Below are 16,124 nucleotides of genomic sequence, written 5' to 3' on the forward strand. Positions count from 1 at the left end.
TACTAGCCTAAAAATCAAAGCATAGTATCAATGATCAAGGAACGGTTATAACAAGTTGATAGAGCAGGTGGATGTGCTTAAAAGTATAACAACTCAAGTAAATTCCTTAAAAGCTTTTTCTGCAAACAGAAAATATGAAAAAGAACATCTATGCAGTTCACAGTGCACGTAGTACCATGAGAAAACAAGTATTCACATGATTCTAATCAATCCTATAATTATGAAAAAATTCAGTGAAGACCTTACTCAATTTCTTCTAACAATCCCCAGTTTCTGACCTAAAAATAAATTGAACAAGGAAGAAAATCAAAATCTGGAATTAAATAAAATAAGTAGCAGTTAGCATAGAACAATCAAAACCTAGAATCAAACAAAATAAGGTTGATGAGGAGAAGAGAAGCTCGAAGAACAGACACTAATAGAATACCTCACAAATCACATTAATGGAAGTAAATGTACCATTAGAGAAGAAGCATTGATGGATATGACATCGATGGAGGGGAAGAATCATTGATGGAGGAGAAGCTCGCAGAGCAGTAGTGATGTCGTTTTCGAATTTTTCCACACCAATGCAACTCTCACACACATAAAACAAGGAATCGAAAGAATAGTAATAAACAAAGAGGAAGTAACAAATCATGAATCAAAAGAGGATGAAGAAGAAGATGATGAGAATTCTGTATAAAAACCTAGAAGTGAGAACAAACACGGAGAAGACGAGTTAGGGTAAGAAGCTCGCACAACATAAAACATAAAAGCTCGACGGAGGAGAAGCTCGCATCAATGGAGGAGAACCTCATTGCTCACGCTCTACTCTTTTACTCGCAATTAGGTTTAGATTGGGATTTCTTTTACAACATTTAGTACTGCCAAAATCACTAAAAATGTCCCTGACTCACAAATATATTATAGCAGTGACATAAACTACCATAATCCATGAATATTGTGTGTTTTCACAAAACCGCTTTAATATTAATGATGTTTTAACTAAGGTTTTTTATAGTGGGATAAGACTCGGCAATTCCACAAGGCTAATTGGATCCTAAACACCAAATCACATAATCACTCAAAATTAAAACCTCAAATTTTTGAAATTAGGGGAAGCGTGGCTGAGTTACGACTCGTCAATCGAAACTCCGAATTGAAAGTTATATAGAATTGAATTTTTGGCAAGGGTTTGGTGTTCTGGAGTGTTCCCTCCCATATATATATATATATATATGTAGATCGCTTTGTGGTTGTCAAGCACGCGACCTTGGCTAAGCGAGTAAGGAAGATTGGGTGATTGACACGGGTCACCCCTTTATTCTGACTTAACTGAATTAAGTACGAGAGTATATCTTGGAGAAGAAGTAGGCGTGAATTGGATAGAAAAATATTAGTAATTGCATTAATTCATGAAGAACAGCAGAGCTCCACACCTTAATCTATGGGGTGTAGAAACTCCAACGTTGAAAATACATAAGTAAAAGGTCTAGGAATTGCCGTGAGGCCAGCCCCCAAACGTGTACAATACGAAATGTAAAAATGTCCTCCCCCAAAATAAGTCTCTAAAAGTAGTTTTTATACTAAGCTACAAACTAGGGTTTACAAAAAATGAGTAACTAAGTGCAGATAGTGCAGAAATCCATTTTTGGGGCCCACTTGGTGTGTGCTTGGGCAGAGCATTAAAGCTTTTTCATGCTTAGGCTGTTCCTGGAGTTAAACGCCAGCTTTGGTGCTAGTTTAGGCGTTTAACTCCAATTCTGGTGCTAGTTTGGGCATTTTATGCCAGAATTCCTTGGGTTGACTTTGAACGCCATCAAATCTCAGGCAAAGTATGAACTATTATATATTGCTGGAAAGCCCAGGATGTCTACTTTCTAACGCAATTGAGAGCGCACCAATTGGGTATCTGTAGCTCCAGAAAATCCACTTCAAGTGCAAGGAGGTCAGAATTCAATAGCATCTGCAGTCCTTTTTCAGCCTCTGAATCAGATTTTTGTTCAGGTCCCTCAATTTCAGCCAGAAAATACCTAAAATCACAAAAAAATACACAAACTCATAGTAAAGTCCAGAAATGTGATTTTTGAATAAAAACTAATAAAATTATAATAAAAAGTAACTAAAACATACTAAAAACTATGTAAAAACAATGCCAAAAAGGGTATAAATTATCCGCTCATCACAACACCAAACTTAAATTGTTGCTTGTCCCCAAGCAACTAAAAATAAAATAGGATAAAAAGACGAGAATATACAATGAATTCCAAACTCATCAATGAAAATTAGTTTCAATTAGATGAGCGGGACTTGTAGCCTTTTTGCTTCTGAACAGTTTTGGCATCTCACTTTATCCTTTAAAGTTCAGAATGATTGGCATCTATAAGAACTCAGAATTCAGATAGTGTTATTGATTCTCTTAGTTCAGTATGTTGATTCTTGAACACAGTTACTTTATGAGTCTTGGCCGTGACCCTAAGCATTTTGTTTTCCAATATTACCACCGGATACATAAATGCCACAGACACATAACTGGGTGAACCTTTACAGATTGTGACTCAGCTTTGCTAGAGTCCCCAGTTAGAGGTGTCCAGAGCTCTTAAGCACACTCTTTTTTTTTTGCTTTGGACCACGACTTTAACCGCTCAGTCTCAAGCTTTCACTTGACACCTTCACGCCACAAGCACATGGTTAGGGACAGCTTGGTTTAGCCGCTTAGGCCAGGATTGTATTCCTGTGGCCCCTCCTATCCATTAATGCTCAAAGCCTTGGATCCTTTTTCTACCCTTGTCTTTTTGTTTAAAGGGTTACTGGCTTTTTCTGCTTGCTTTTTCTTTTTCTTTCTTTTTTCTTTATATATGTATATTTTTTCACAAGCTTTTTATATTCACTGCTTTTTCTTGCTTCAAGAATTAATTTTATGATTTTTCAGATTATCAATAACATTTCTCCTTTTTCTTTATTCTTTCAAGAGTCAATAATTTTAATATTCATAAACAACAAATTCAAAAATATGCACTATTCAAGCATTTATTCAGAAAACAAGAGGTATTGCCACCACATCAAAATAATTAAACTAATTTCAAGATAGAATTCGAAATCATGTACTTCTTGTTCTTTTGCAATTAAAACATTTTTCATATAAGAAAGGTGATGGATTCATAGGACATTCATAGCTTTAAGGCATAGACACTAGACACTAATGATCATGTAATAAAGACACAAACATAGACAAAACATAAAGCATAATTTTCGAAAAACAGAAAAATTAAAAACAAGGAAATTAAAGAACGGGTCCACCTTAGTGATGGCGGCTAGTTCTTCTTCTTGAAGATCTTATGGAGTGCTTGGGCTCCTCAATATCTCTTCCTTGCCTTTGTTGCTCCTCACTCATGGCTCTTTGGTCTTCTCTAATTTCATGGAGGAGGATGGAATGCTCTTGGTGCTCCATCCTTAGTTGTCCCATGTTGGAACTTAATTCTCCTAGGGAGGTGATGATTTGCTCCCAATAGTTTTGTGGAGGAAAGTGCATCCCTTGAGGCATCTCAGGGATTTCATGATGAGGAACTTCCTCATGCTCTTGTTGAGGTCCATGAGTGGGCTCTCTTGTTTGCTCCATCCTTTTCTTAGTAATGGGCTTATCTTCTTCAATGAGGGTGTCTTCCTCTATGACAACTCCAGCTGAATTACATAGGTGACAAGTGAGATGAGGGAAGGCTAACCTTGCCAAAGTAGAAGGCTTATTCGCCACCTTGTAGAGTTCTAGAGATATGATCTCATGAACTTCTACTTCCTCTCCATTCATGATACTATGGATCATAATAGCCCAGTCTATTGTAACTTCAGATCGGTTGCTAGTAGGAATGATAGAGTGTTGGATAAACTCCAACCATCCCCTAGCCACGGGTTTGAGGTCAAACCTTCTTAGTTGAACCGGCTTGCCTCTTGAATCTCTCTTCCATTGAGCGCCTTCCACACAAATGTTCCTAAGGACTTGGTCTAACCTTTGATCAAAGTTAACCCTTCTAATGAAAGGGTAAAGATCTCCTTGCATTATTGGCAAGTTAAATGCTAACCTCACATTTTCCGGACTAAAATCCAAGTAGTTTCCCCGAACCATTGTGAGCCAATTCTTTGGATTCGGGTTCACACTTTGGTCATGGTTCTTAGTGATCTATGCATTGGTATAGAACTCTTGAACCATTAAGATCCCGACTTGTTGAATAGGGTTGGTGAGGATTTTCCAACCTCTTCTTTGAACTTCATGTCGGATCTCCGGATACTCACTCTTTTTGAGTTTGAAGGGAAACTCGGGGATCACCTTTTTCTTGGCCACAACTTCATAGAAGTGGTCTTGATGGACCTTTGAGATGAATCTCTCCATCTCTCATGACTCAGAGGTGGAAGTAATTGTCTTCCCTTTCCTCTTTCTAGAGGTTTCTCCGGCCTTAGGTGCCATTGATGGTTATGGAAAAACAAAAAGCTTTAGCTTTTCCCACACCAAACTTAGAAGATTTGCTCGTCCTTGAGCAAAAGTAGAAAGAAAGGAGTAGAAGAAGAAGAAATAGAGGAGATAGAGGGGGGTATGTATTTCAGCCAAGAGGGAGCGAAGTGTGTATGTTGTGTGAAAATGAAGGTGGTAAGGAAGGGTATTTATAAGGTAAGGGAGAGAGGGTATTCGGCCATGTGTGGGTGGGTTTGGGAGGAAAATGGTTTGAAATTGAATGGTGAGGTAGGTGGGGCTTAATGATGGATGGATGTGAGTAGTGAAGAGATTATGGAGAAGAGGGTAGCATTTGATAGGTGAGGGATCTTGGGTTTTTGATGGGATTGGTCAATAGTGTTTGGGAAAGAGTGTTATGGAAAGGTGTAAAGAGGAGAGAAGAAGAAATGGGGTAGGTGGGGATCCTGTGGGGTCTACAGATCCTGAGGTGTCAAGGAATTTGAGTCCCTGCACCAATCTGGCATTTAACGCCAGCTCTGCTACCTCTCCTGGCATTAAATGCCAGTCCTGCTACCTTTCCTGGCGTTAAACGCCACTCTGCTACCCATTTATGGCGTTAAACGCCAGTTAGATGCCCATTTCTGGTGTTTAACGCCAGCCTGTGACAGACAGCCCTTTCTGGCGTTAAACACCCAGAGTGCTGCCTATTCTGGCATTTAACGCCCAGAATGCTGCCAGGCTGGGCGTTAAACGCCCATTCTGCTATCCTTACTGGCATTAAACACCCATTCTGCTATCCTTACTGGCGTTTAAACGCTAGTAAGCCTATCCTCCTTACTTTCCGATCGCTCGGAACGAACAAAAGAAACATCTTATTCTTTCTTCAGCAATTTCTGATCTCTAGTAGACCTCTCAGTAGGATTCGAACCCAGATGCAGTTCTGACCATCTATTAGAGAAAAAAGAACGATTGGCTCTGTATCAATGGAATCTCATCATCCATACATAACGAATTGGTGTGATATATTCAAATCATAACATATGAACAGTAAAAACTAGTATTCTTATTGAGACTAGAACTCATAGGGAAGAAAATCTATTTATGAATGGAATCTATTTTTGATGCTATTTTTCATTCTGTTTTTGATTTTTTTGTTGTTTTTATGACTTCACATGATCATCAACCTAAAGAAAACATAATATAACAATGGAAAATAATTAAATATAATTAAATAACAATGGGTTGCTGATAAACCCATATTTTATGATGTATTTTGTGCTTAATTTGAGTGATTTATTCAATCCTTCACCCACTTATTCATATTAATTGCATGGTTTTACTTTCCCTTCCTTATTATGTGATGTATGTGAAAAACATGTTTTCTATGCTTTAAAATTAATTATTTTTAATTACCTTTATTTCCATTCGATGCCGTGATTAGTGTGTTGAGTAGTTTCAGATCTTCTAAGGTAGGAAAGAATGAAAAAAGAAACATAAAAAAATGGAAGGAAAGCACAAAACGGAGTTTCTGAAGAAACTGGCATCCACGCGATCGCATGGACGACGCGACCGCATGCCAAGCGCGAATCAACAGCGACGCGGCCGCATGACTGACGCGACCGCGCGCCTTAAGCAAAACACATATGACGCGGCCGTATGACTGACGCGACCGCGTGACAAGAAAATCTCCAAATGACGCGACCGCATGACTCACGCAGACGCGTGACAGAGGCCACGCACCAGAAATTGCAGAAAATGCTCCCAGCGATTTCTGAAGCCCCTTTTGGCCCAAATCCAAGTCCAGAAGGCATAGACTAGAGGTTATAAAGTGTGGGAATGCATCCATTCAAGAGGAGCTCACCAATTTAGTTACTTCTCATGATTTAGGTTAGTCTTGAGAGAGGTTCTCTCCTCTCTCTCTCTTAGGATTTAGGACTTCTCTTAGTTTTAGGAGTGACTCTCAATCCCAGGTTTAATGTTCCTTTATTTTAAGCTTCCCCTTCACTTTTATTCATTCCATTACTTTAGTTGATTATTTACTTTGCCATTTAATTTATGAATTCTTCTATGTTCCAGATTATTTGAATTAATGTTATTTGAGGTATTTCAGTTTAATATTGCTTTCTTTTATTTATGCTATTATTGCTTTTACTCTGAAGAAATCTTTATTCCAATAGATTTAATTTTCCCCTTTCGGTCTTGGTTAAGAAATCAGTAACTCAGGAGTTATCTTAGCTCAATATAATTGATAATTATTATCTTTGCTAATTGAACTGAACTTAAATAATCCCAACCTTTTCTTAGGAAATAAATAGGATTCGAAGATCAAGCTAATTAGTCCCTTGACTTTCCTTTGCTTTAGTAAAGGTCAACTAAGTGGAATTAAGATTCAATCTTCTTTATTATTGAGAAGGGTAACTAATCTGGACTTCCAATTTCTCATCTCTTGCCAAAAGTTTGCTTTACAGTATTTATTTATTTTTAATTGCCAATTAAATTAGTTGTCATATTTGTTCCTCATTCTTGAAACCCCAAATTTGAAATCTCCATAACCAATAATAAGAACATACTTCCCTGCAGTTCCTTGAGAAGACGACCCGAGGTTTGAATACTTCGGTTAACAATTTATTTAGGGGTTTGTTACTTGTTACAACCAAAACTTTTGCAAGAAAGGTTGATTGCTTGGTTTAGTAACTATACTTGCAGTGAGAGTTTACTATAACTTCTAAACCATCAATCTTCAGCTCTTTCAAAATGGCGCCGTTGCCGGGGGACTGCTAACGTGTGCCTTATTATTGGTTATTGTAAATATTTTTCTTTTACTTGTTTATTTATTTCTGTTTTCCCTTTTTGATTTTATTTGCTACTATGAACTCTCACCCTTCTCGCTTTGAGTTTGGTTCTAACTTTGTTGAAGGAAATAGAAGTTACAGCAGGAATATGCATCAAGGTCAAACCAATCAAGGATGGATGGAACCAAGAGGATCTAATCAACCCTTTAGGCAACAACACCCTCCAAGATATCATGGACAATGACCATTCTATAATGCATACCCAGCTGATAGATATGGTGGACAACCTTGTAACTACCAACAAGCCCCACCCCGTGCCTATAGACCATCTCTCAACATAACCTCGAACCACCACACTCACAAGCTTCTCTTCACCATTCGCCACCACATGATCCCTATTTACCCCAGTTCCAATCCAATCACTCCCAAGCACCACCACTTCCCTATGTTTCATGTCCAAATCCATCACCCCGAGAATCAGAGGTTCGCCTCAAGGAAACAGTAAATAAACTTCAAACAACTATTCGACAACTGGAGCAAGCAGTAATTCTATTAGCTTCTAGACGTTCGAATATTCAAGGACCAACCACAGCCCCATGTGGACAATCTAACAAAGAGCGTAGCATGAAGGAATTACTAGAAACTCCAGTGGACAAGACAGAGAATGAATTCGTACTAGAACAAGTAGAAGGAGCTGTCATTACGCAAGAAGAAGAGTTGGTTGAAGATCTAGGAGACGCTGAACCTCCATGGGAATTCCGAGCTGAAGAGAACTCCGTCAAGGACGTTATAGTTAATGCTAAGAAGGACAGTGCACAATCCCCAAGGCAAGTTATTTATGAAGAACTAGACGGAATAACCCAGGACACAAATTCCCTTGATGATGATAGTCACAAGTCAAGTTCTCTTAGTGATGAACTTGCATCCGTAAGTGAATTCTCTAAGATCGAAGAATCTTCCCCAAATGAATACGAAGATGATGCAGAGGTAGATTTCTCTCAACCTCCAATCTATGACTCGAGTGATGAGGAAGACACAGGAGACTTTGACCAGGACACAGATGCATTTGAAGAACCTTGCAAAGAAGTGGAGGAATTCACAGAAGAGCACAAGGGAGTAGAACTTACAGAACCACCGGAAACACCTTCCCCAAGGCCATTACCACCCAATACAAGCTTCAAGTGGGTACAATCCTTAACCTCTAACTTCATTTTTTCACTTGAATACGATTTGCTTGAAACAGATGGCCAGCTTAGAGCTATCTGCGGCTTTAAGAGTAAGAGGGAAATGGCTCGTGCTCAGAGCTGGTGCACAAGGTTCAATAAGGTTCCACGCTTCAACTTGAAGTGCACGGATTGGTATCATATTCAATCGAATGGATCTCGGAAAACGTTTGGTCACCATGTTGAGAATCTACTTTCTAAACCGCCCGGATGGAAAAATATAGATCAAGACGGAGGCGGATTTAAAAGCAAAGTTTGGGATCCTGGAATCTATTCCGACATTCGTCATTCCGGGAGCCTAAAAATTTGTTTGAAGCTGCTCAGGAGCTTTACATGCCTAGTTTGGGACCCCGGAGGCTATTGGCATTCCAAGCATTGGTGGAGATTTTTAGATGAATTTAAGCATAAGCCGCCATAACAGGAAGCTCTTCCAATGTCCAACTTAAGGACTTTAACTAAAAGTGCTAGGTGGGAGACAACCCACCATGGTATGATCGTTCATTTTTCAATTTTTATTTCGTTTTGCTTGTTTTCAAGTTTTATTTTATTTTATAATATTGAACCTGGAACTTTGCATCGCATTCATATTAATCATTGTATTCTGCATACTGGATAAAAAAAAGGGGTACGCGACGCGACCGCATCACTCATGCGATCGCGTCATATTGCGAAAAACACTACCCACGCGACCGCGTCATCCAGGTGGCCGCGTGACCTGGAGATTGGCGTAAAGATCCAACGTCCAGAAAGTTAGGCTGGAATCATGCGGCCATTGTGCGTTTCGCAAAAATGACCCACGCGATCGCGTCACCCACGCGATCGCGTCACTTGCACAATGCCAACCCCATGCGACCGCGTCGCATGGATTGCACGAACACCCCAAGGGAGGGAGAGAGTTGCGCTGAAACGACGCTGGATTCGTGCGTTTATCACAAATCCCAGTGACGCGATCGCATGCCCCAGGCGATCGCGTCATTCACTCTTTTAGCCATTCCATGCGATCGCGTCACCCGCGCGATCGCGTCACCCCCCCCCATTTTGCTCAAGCAACGCGACTGCGTGCCCCACGCGGCCGTGTGGATTCAAATTTATAACCCCCAAACCACGCAAACCCTATCAGTCGCGCCCACCCTGAAACCCTCTTCTCCCTCTCTTCCCCTCCAATCTAACCACCACCATCCAACCACCATCACCGCCACCCCCAAACGCCGCCGCCACCGACCCCCCTTCCTCCTCCCCCTTCTTCCTTCTTCTTTCTTCTTCTTCCTCCCCTCTCCGCCACTGCCCCCTTCGCAACCACCGCCCACCGCCGCCGCCCGTCCCAGCCGCGCCACCCCCATCCACCACACACACACCTACCCCCTCCCTTCCCCTCTTACCCCCTACCCCACTAGCCAACCCTTCTTCCCCCTGCCCCGAACAGCCGAGCCACCACCGCCAGCCGCCGCGCCAGACGCCGTCACCACCACCCCATCCACCTTTCTGCCCACTCTCCTTATTCGGCCTACTAGGTTCCGACGAACGCCACGCTTCTTTCCTTAGTCGCTATTTCATTATTTTCTGTTTATGTTCATGTTTAGGCTAGTTAGATATGCATGTTGTAGTGGATTTTAGGTTGTTAGGTAGCCTAGGATGTGGTTAGTGGATTTAGGCCTGTTTACTTGCACTGTTCATGTTTCTGTTTTCTCAAATTTGCAGTTCTGCTGTTGTTGTGATGTTTGTTCATATGATGTGATTTCTTATTTCATGCTGCTCTTTACACTGCATTTTCATGATTATATTCCTTATATGTAATTGCAAGCTTTAATTTTAATTCATATAAACTATTTGACTGCTGTTTATTTTCCGGGACAATCCAATTTTAGCCGGAATGCTGCCCAAATTTCTGTAAAATGTTTTTATTCATGTTTTGGTTTTGGCATTTTGAAATCTGCTTTCCTCTGCTTTACCTAAACCCATTCATGAATGCCAGGCACGCATTCTTATTCTCTTTGATTTCCTGGTTCATATATTGCATTTTTGATGTTTGATTCCAATTTTTGCTTTCTCTATATCTATTTGACTCAGCATCAACATGTTTTCCTTGTTTGGTTATGAGTTACTTATAGTCCCTACCTGTGAATCCTTGTTACTTGGAATATTTTCATTATGCCACTTACTTTAACCCACTCTTCACTAACTCCCTAATTTTAACTTTCTAAACACTTTCAATTCTAACCAACCTAACCTTTCAAACTTCTCCTCTGCTTTTCTTTCACTTTGTTTTAACCCTCTAATCGTGGTATAATGATAATTTTTCTATTTAACATGAATTCAATTACATTTTGGATTGTGCATTCTTCATTTCGACCTTTTAACTCCTATACAATCGTTAATGCACATTTACTTAACTCATTTACCTCCTTCTAATTCTCCTTTGCCACTTTGTGTTTCTTTTGACTGTTTGCCTATTTGTTTTCCTATTTTTATTATATCCTGGTTCTCTGTTTTTTAGGATGTCGGATTCCCAGACAAAGGGAAAAGGAAAGGCTACCACTGGCAAACGTAAAAGAGGAGAATCATCTATGTCTATCATAGATCTCATGCATGATGCCTCCTGGCAGGAAAAAACTTCACCCCGCAGGAGAAGGCTGACCAGTTGCTCCCTGCTAATGACCCAGTGAAGTTTGCAAACTGATACTGTGAGCTGAAGTATCCGGTGTTTGCAAACTCCAGGAACCTATACCTGGAAAGGACTTTGAAGATCCCAGGAGAACTTCAGCAATACACCTCTGATAAGATCAAACAAAGAGGCTGGTTCTTCCTGGAGAGACCCCTGACTGAGGTCAATGCATCTTGGGTTAGAGAATTCTACTGTAATTACTTCAAGACCTCCCTAGATGCAGTGAACCTCAGAGGAAAGCAGATTCTGGTTACTAAAGAGGCAATAGAAGAGGTTCTGAAGCTTCTGCCTAAATCTGATTAGCCAGATGGTTATCAGAAAGCTGAGGAAGACATGCGCTTTCTAAAGATTGATTGGGATGCAGTCAAGGCCCGGATAGCCCTTGACCCGACCGTTCCTTGGATTATGGGTCAGAACACCACCATGCCCAAGGGAATCAAGCGGGCATACTTGAATGATGAGGCTCGGCTGTGGCATCAGATACTTAGCAACTTCATTATGCCGAGTACTCACGAGACCGATATACCTGCCGTTATGATCACCCTCCTATGGTGTGTGATAGAGGGTAAGAAACTGTACCTGCTACGCTTTATCCGGTTCTACATGGCCAGGGTCCACGTCTGAGGCACTCTTCCCTTTCCATACTTGATCACACAGCTAGGCCGTCGAGCTGACGTGCCTTGGGAGGATGCTGATGAGAGGCCACCTGCTGCAGAATGCAAGAAGATCATCCCGCACAGCAGGAACTTTCTGGCCTTGGGCTACAGACCTCCAGTCCTCACTGCTCCTAGTGACACTGCCACACCATCTGCCGGCCCCTCTTCCTCTACAGCTACACCTGCCACCACCACTGCACCTCCACCTGCCCCAGAGCCCATCTATCATCTAGTGCACCGCCTGTTTCGATGGCTTAACCAGATGGAGCGTCACAACAAGCGACGCTATGAGCACCTGAAGCTGATGATACGATCTGGCGACATCCCTTCCGAGCCCCGACACACCATCTGAGGCATCTGAGGAGGAGGCGGATGCGCCCGAGGCAGAGACCCACCCACAGCAGGAGGCAGAGCAGGCAGGCACCCAGCAGACAGCATACCATCAGGAGGCTCTGCTGCAGGTTCAGGCTGTAGACCCTGAGATCCCTCTTCAGTCAGCACCCCCTCCACAGCAGTCAGACCCTCAGATCACCACCACAGAGACTCCAGCTACCCAGCCTTCCAGTGATGACACCCCTTCACACCCTACTTGACTGAGCATCAGGGACAATGCTACATTTTAAGTGTGGGGAGGTCGCCATCTCTAGCATTCTTTTTGGTGAACCACTACATACTCTTTTTATTTATTTCGCTATTTTTCTGTATTTTTCTTTTTTATTTCTATTTTGCAGTACTTATACATTGATATTTTCATGTATTTATACTCTATTTCTGTATTTTGCATTTTTAGTTCATTAGCCACTTAGTTGAAATTCTAACTTACTAGTTATAGAAATTGTGGATTGATTAGTATAGTTTACCCTTTTTAGCATAAGATAACTCGGAATAGATTGAAAAGAAAAAGGAAGTAAACTAGAGACTTTAACAGAATCAAAACAACCCACACCTTGTATATATGGCATTACATGTTAGTTAATTAAACAACATTTCATCAAGGAGAAACACTAGAACTTTAAAGCCACCTTAAGTTTTACATTGAGAATAAATGGGAATTTTTAACTAAACCTGCATGACATACATAAGTGATAAATGATTTTTGAGCTAGAGAACACATAGCCTGTGAGTTTTGAGCTTAATTGTATGGTTACATTTTAAGTGTGGGGAGGTCGCCATCTCTGGCGTATTTTTTTGGTGAACCACTACAGACTCTTTTACTTTATTTGACTACTTTTCTGTATTTTTCTTTTTATTTTTTATTTTCTCAGTACTTATACATTGCTATTTCCATGTATTTTTACTATATTTCTGTATGTTGTACTTTAGTTCATATTTTATCCATTTAGTTTAGTTGCAATTCTAACTTATTAGTTATAGAAAATGTGGATTAATTAGTATAGTTTACCCTTTTTAGCATAAGATAACTTAGTTTAAATTAAAAATATAAAAAGGTAGTAAACTAGAGACTTTAACATAATAGAAACAATCCACACACATTGTATATAGCATTACATATTAGTTAGTTAACAACATTTCATCAAGGAGAAACACTAAAACTTTAAAGCCACCTTAAGATTTACATTGAGAATAATAGGAACTCTTAATTTTTACTTGCATGACATATATAACTGATATATGATTTTTTGAGTTAGAGAACACACAACCTGTGAGTTTTGAGCTTAATTGTATGGTTACATTCAAACCATAATTTTTATTCCTGTATGTTCCGCCCTTCTTTTATATTCTGGTGTTCTTTACTTTGTTTTAATCTATATGTCCGATTATAGAATGTAGATACATACCAAGAGAGTGATTGAGGCCATTATTTGATTTTAGCTCACTTAATCCCAAAATAGCCTACCTTTTACATCACCCTTGTTAGCCCCCTTGAGCCTTTAAATCCCCTTTTATTCTATTAGCCACATTACTAGCCTTAAGCAGAAAAACAAAATAAAATCCCAAGTTGAATCCTTGGTTAGCTTAAGATAGAAATTGTGTAATTGTTTAAATATGGGGAAACCTATTGGGAACATGGATGATAGAAACAAAGGGTAGAATGTTGAAAAAGAATAAAGATGTTTCAAAATAAGAATTTTTGGGAAACATGCTCATGTGAAAAGAAATTAAATTACCATGTGCATTAAAAAAAATTTAATTATTTTTCAATATTTGAATAAAGGGGACACCAAAGGATCCTCCAAATGCAAATAAAGCAATGCACATGGGATAAAAATAAATATTGAGGCATAAGCATGTAACATCAAAGTGGGAAAATATGGGAAAATAGGTAAAGAAGCTTTGATTTAGAAAGTATGTATGTTAGGTGAGATCTTAGTCTAATTAAGGATTCACTTATTAGCTCACTTAGCCTTATACATATACCCTTACCTTTACCTTAGCCCCATTACAACCTTACTTAAGACCTCATGATTTTTGGTATGACTATATTCTATGATTGTTGATTGGTTAGATGAAGAACAAAGTTATAGAAAGTAAGAATAAAAAGAAGAATAGAGTGATTGACCCAATAAACACTAAGTGATTAGAGAGTAAACACAAAATTCAGTGAGGATTCAATAGCTCATTAATATTTATCTCTGTTTAAATTGTTAGTTGTCTTACAAGTTTTTAAAATGTTTTTCTCTCCCATCTCAATTGTAAAGGCACTTTATCACTATCTAAGGCTTGGCTATATATATACATGACTCCTTGAGAATATGAATTAATTTAACTACATGCAAGCTTTATATACAAGTGAATAAAAATTGGAATTGCATGAGGCATCATTCATCTAGGTAGTTGCACTTAGATTAGATTGCATTGCATGACATTCCACCACTTTAACCTTACTTTTTACCTTGGATTTAGCATGAAGACATGCTATTGTTTAAGTGTGGGGAGGTTGATAAACCCATATTTTATGATGTATTTTGTGCTTAATTTGAGTGATTTATTCAATCCTTCACCCACTTATTCATATTAATTGTATGGTTTTACTTTCCCTTCCTTATTATGTGATGTATGTGAAAAATATGTTTTCTATGCTTTAAAATTAATTATTTTTAATTACCTTTATTTCCATTCGATGCCGTGATTAGTGTGTTGAGTAGTTTCAGATCTTCTAAGGCAGGAAAGAATGAAAAAGGAAACATAAAAAAATGGAAGGAAAGCACAAAACGGAGTTTCTGAAGAAACTGGCATCCACGCGATCGCATGGACGACGCGACCGCATGCCAAGTGCGAATCAACAGCGACGCGGCCGCATGACTGACACGACTGCGCGCTTTAAGCAAAACACATATGACGCGGCCGCATGACTGACGCGACCGCGTGACAAGAAAAGCTCCGAATGATGCGACCGCGTGACCCACGCGGATGCGTGACAGAGGCCACGCACCAGAAATTGCAGAAAATGCTCCTAGCGATTTCTGAAGCCCTTTTTGGCCCAAATCTAAGTCCAGAAGGCATAGACCAGAGGTTATAAAGTGTGGGAATGCATCCATTCAAGAGGAGCTCGCCAATTTAGTTACTTCTCATGATTTAGGTTAGTCTTGAGAAAGGTTCTCTCCTCTCTCTCTTAAGATTTAAGACTTCTCTTAGTTTTAGGAGTGACTCTCAATCCCAGGTTTAATGTTCCTTTATTTTAAGCTTCCCCTTTACTTTTATTCATTTCATTACTTTAGTTGATTATTTACTTTGCCATTTAATTTATGAATTCTTCTATGTTCCAGATTATTTGAATTAATGTTATTTGAGGTATTTCAGTTTAATATTGCTTTCTTTTATTTATGCTATTATTGCTTTTACTCTGAAGACATCTTTATTCCAATAGATTTACTTTTCCCCTTTTGGTCTTGGTTAAGAAATCAGTAACTCAGGAGTTATCTTAGCTCAATATAATTGATAACTGTTATCTTTGCTAATTGAACTGAACTTCAATAATCTCAACCTTTTCTTAGGAAATAAATAGGATTCGAAGATCAAGCTAATTAGTCCCTTGACTTTCCTTTGCTTTAGTAAAGGTCAACTAAGTGGAATTAAGATTCAATCTTCTTTATTATTGAGAAAGGTAACTAATCTGGACTTCCAATTTCTCATCCCTTGCCAAAAGTTTGCTTTACAGTATTTATTTATTTTTAATTGCCAATTAAATTAGTTGTCATATTTGTTCCTCATTCTTGAAACTCCAAATTTGAAATCTCGATAACCAATAATAAGAACATACTTCCCTGCAGTTCCTTAAGAAGACGACCCGAGGTTTGAATACTTCGGTTAACAATTTATTTAGGGGTTTGTTACTTGTGACAACCAAAACTTTTGCAAGAAAGGTTGATTGCTTGGTTTAGTAACTATACTTGCAACAAGAGT

Source organism: Arachis hypogaea, chromosome 17 (genome assembly GCF_003086295.3).
Source record: "Arachis hypogaea cultivar Tifrunner chromosome 17, arahy.Tifrunner.gnm2.J5K5, whole genome shotgun sequence".
In the NCBI taxonomy this organism is placed as follows: domain Eukaryota; kingdom Viridiplantae; phylum Streptophyta; class Magnoliopsida; order Fabales; family Fabaceae; genus Arachis; species Arachis hypogaea.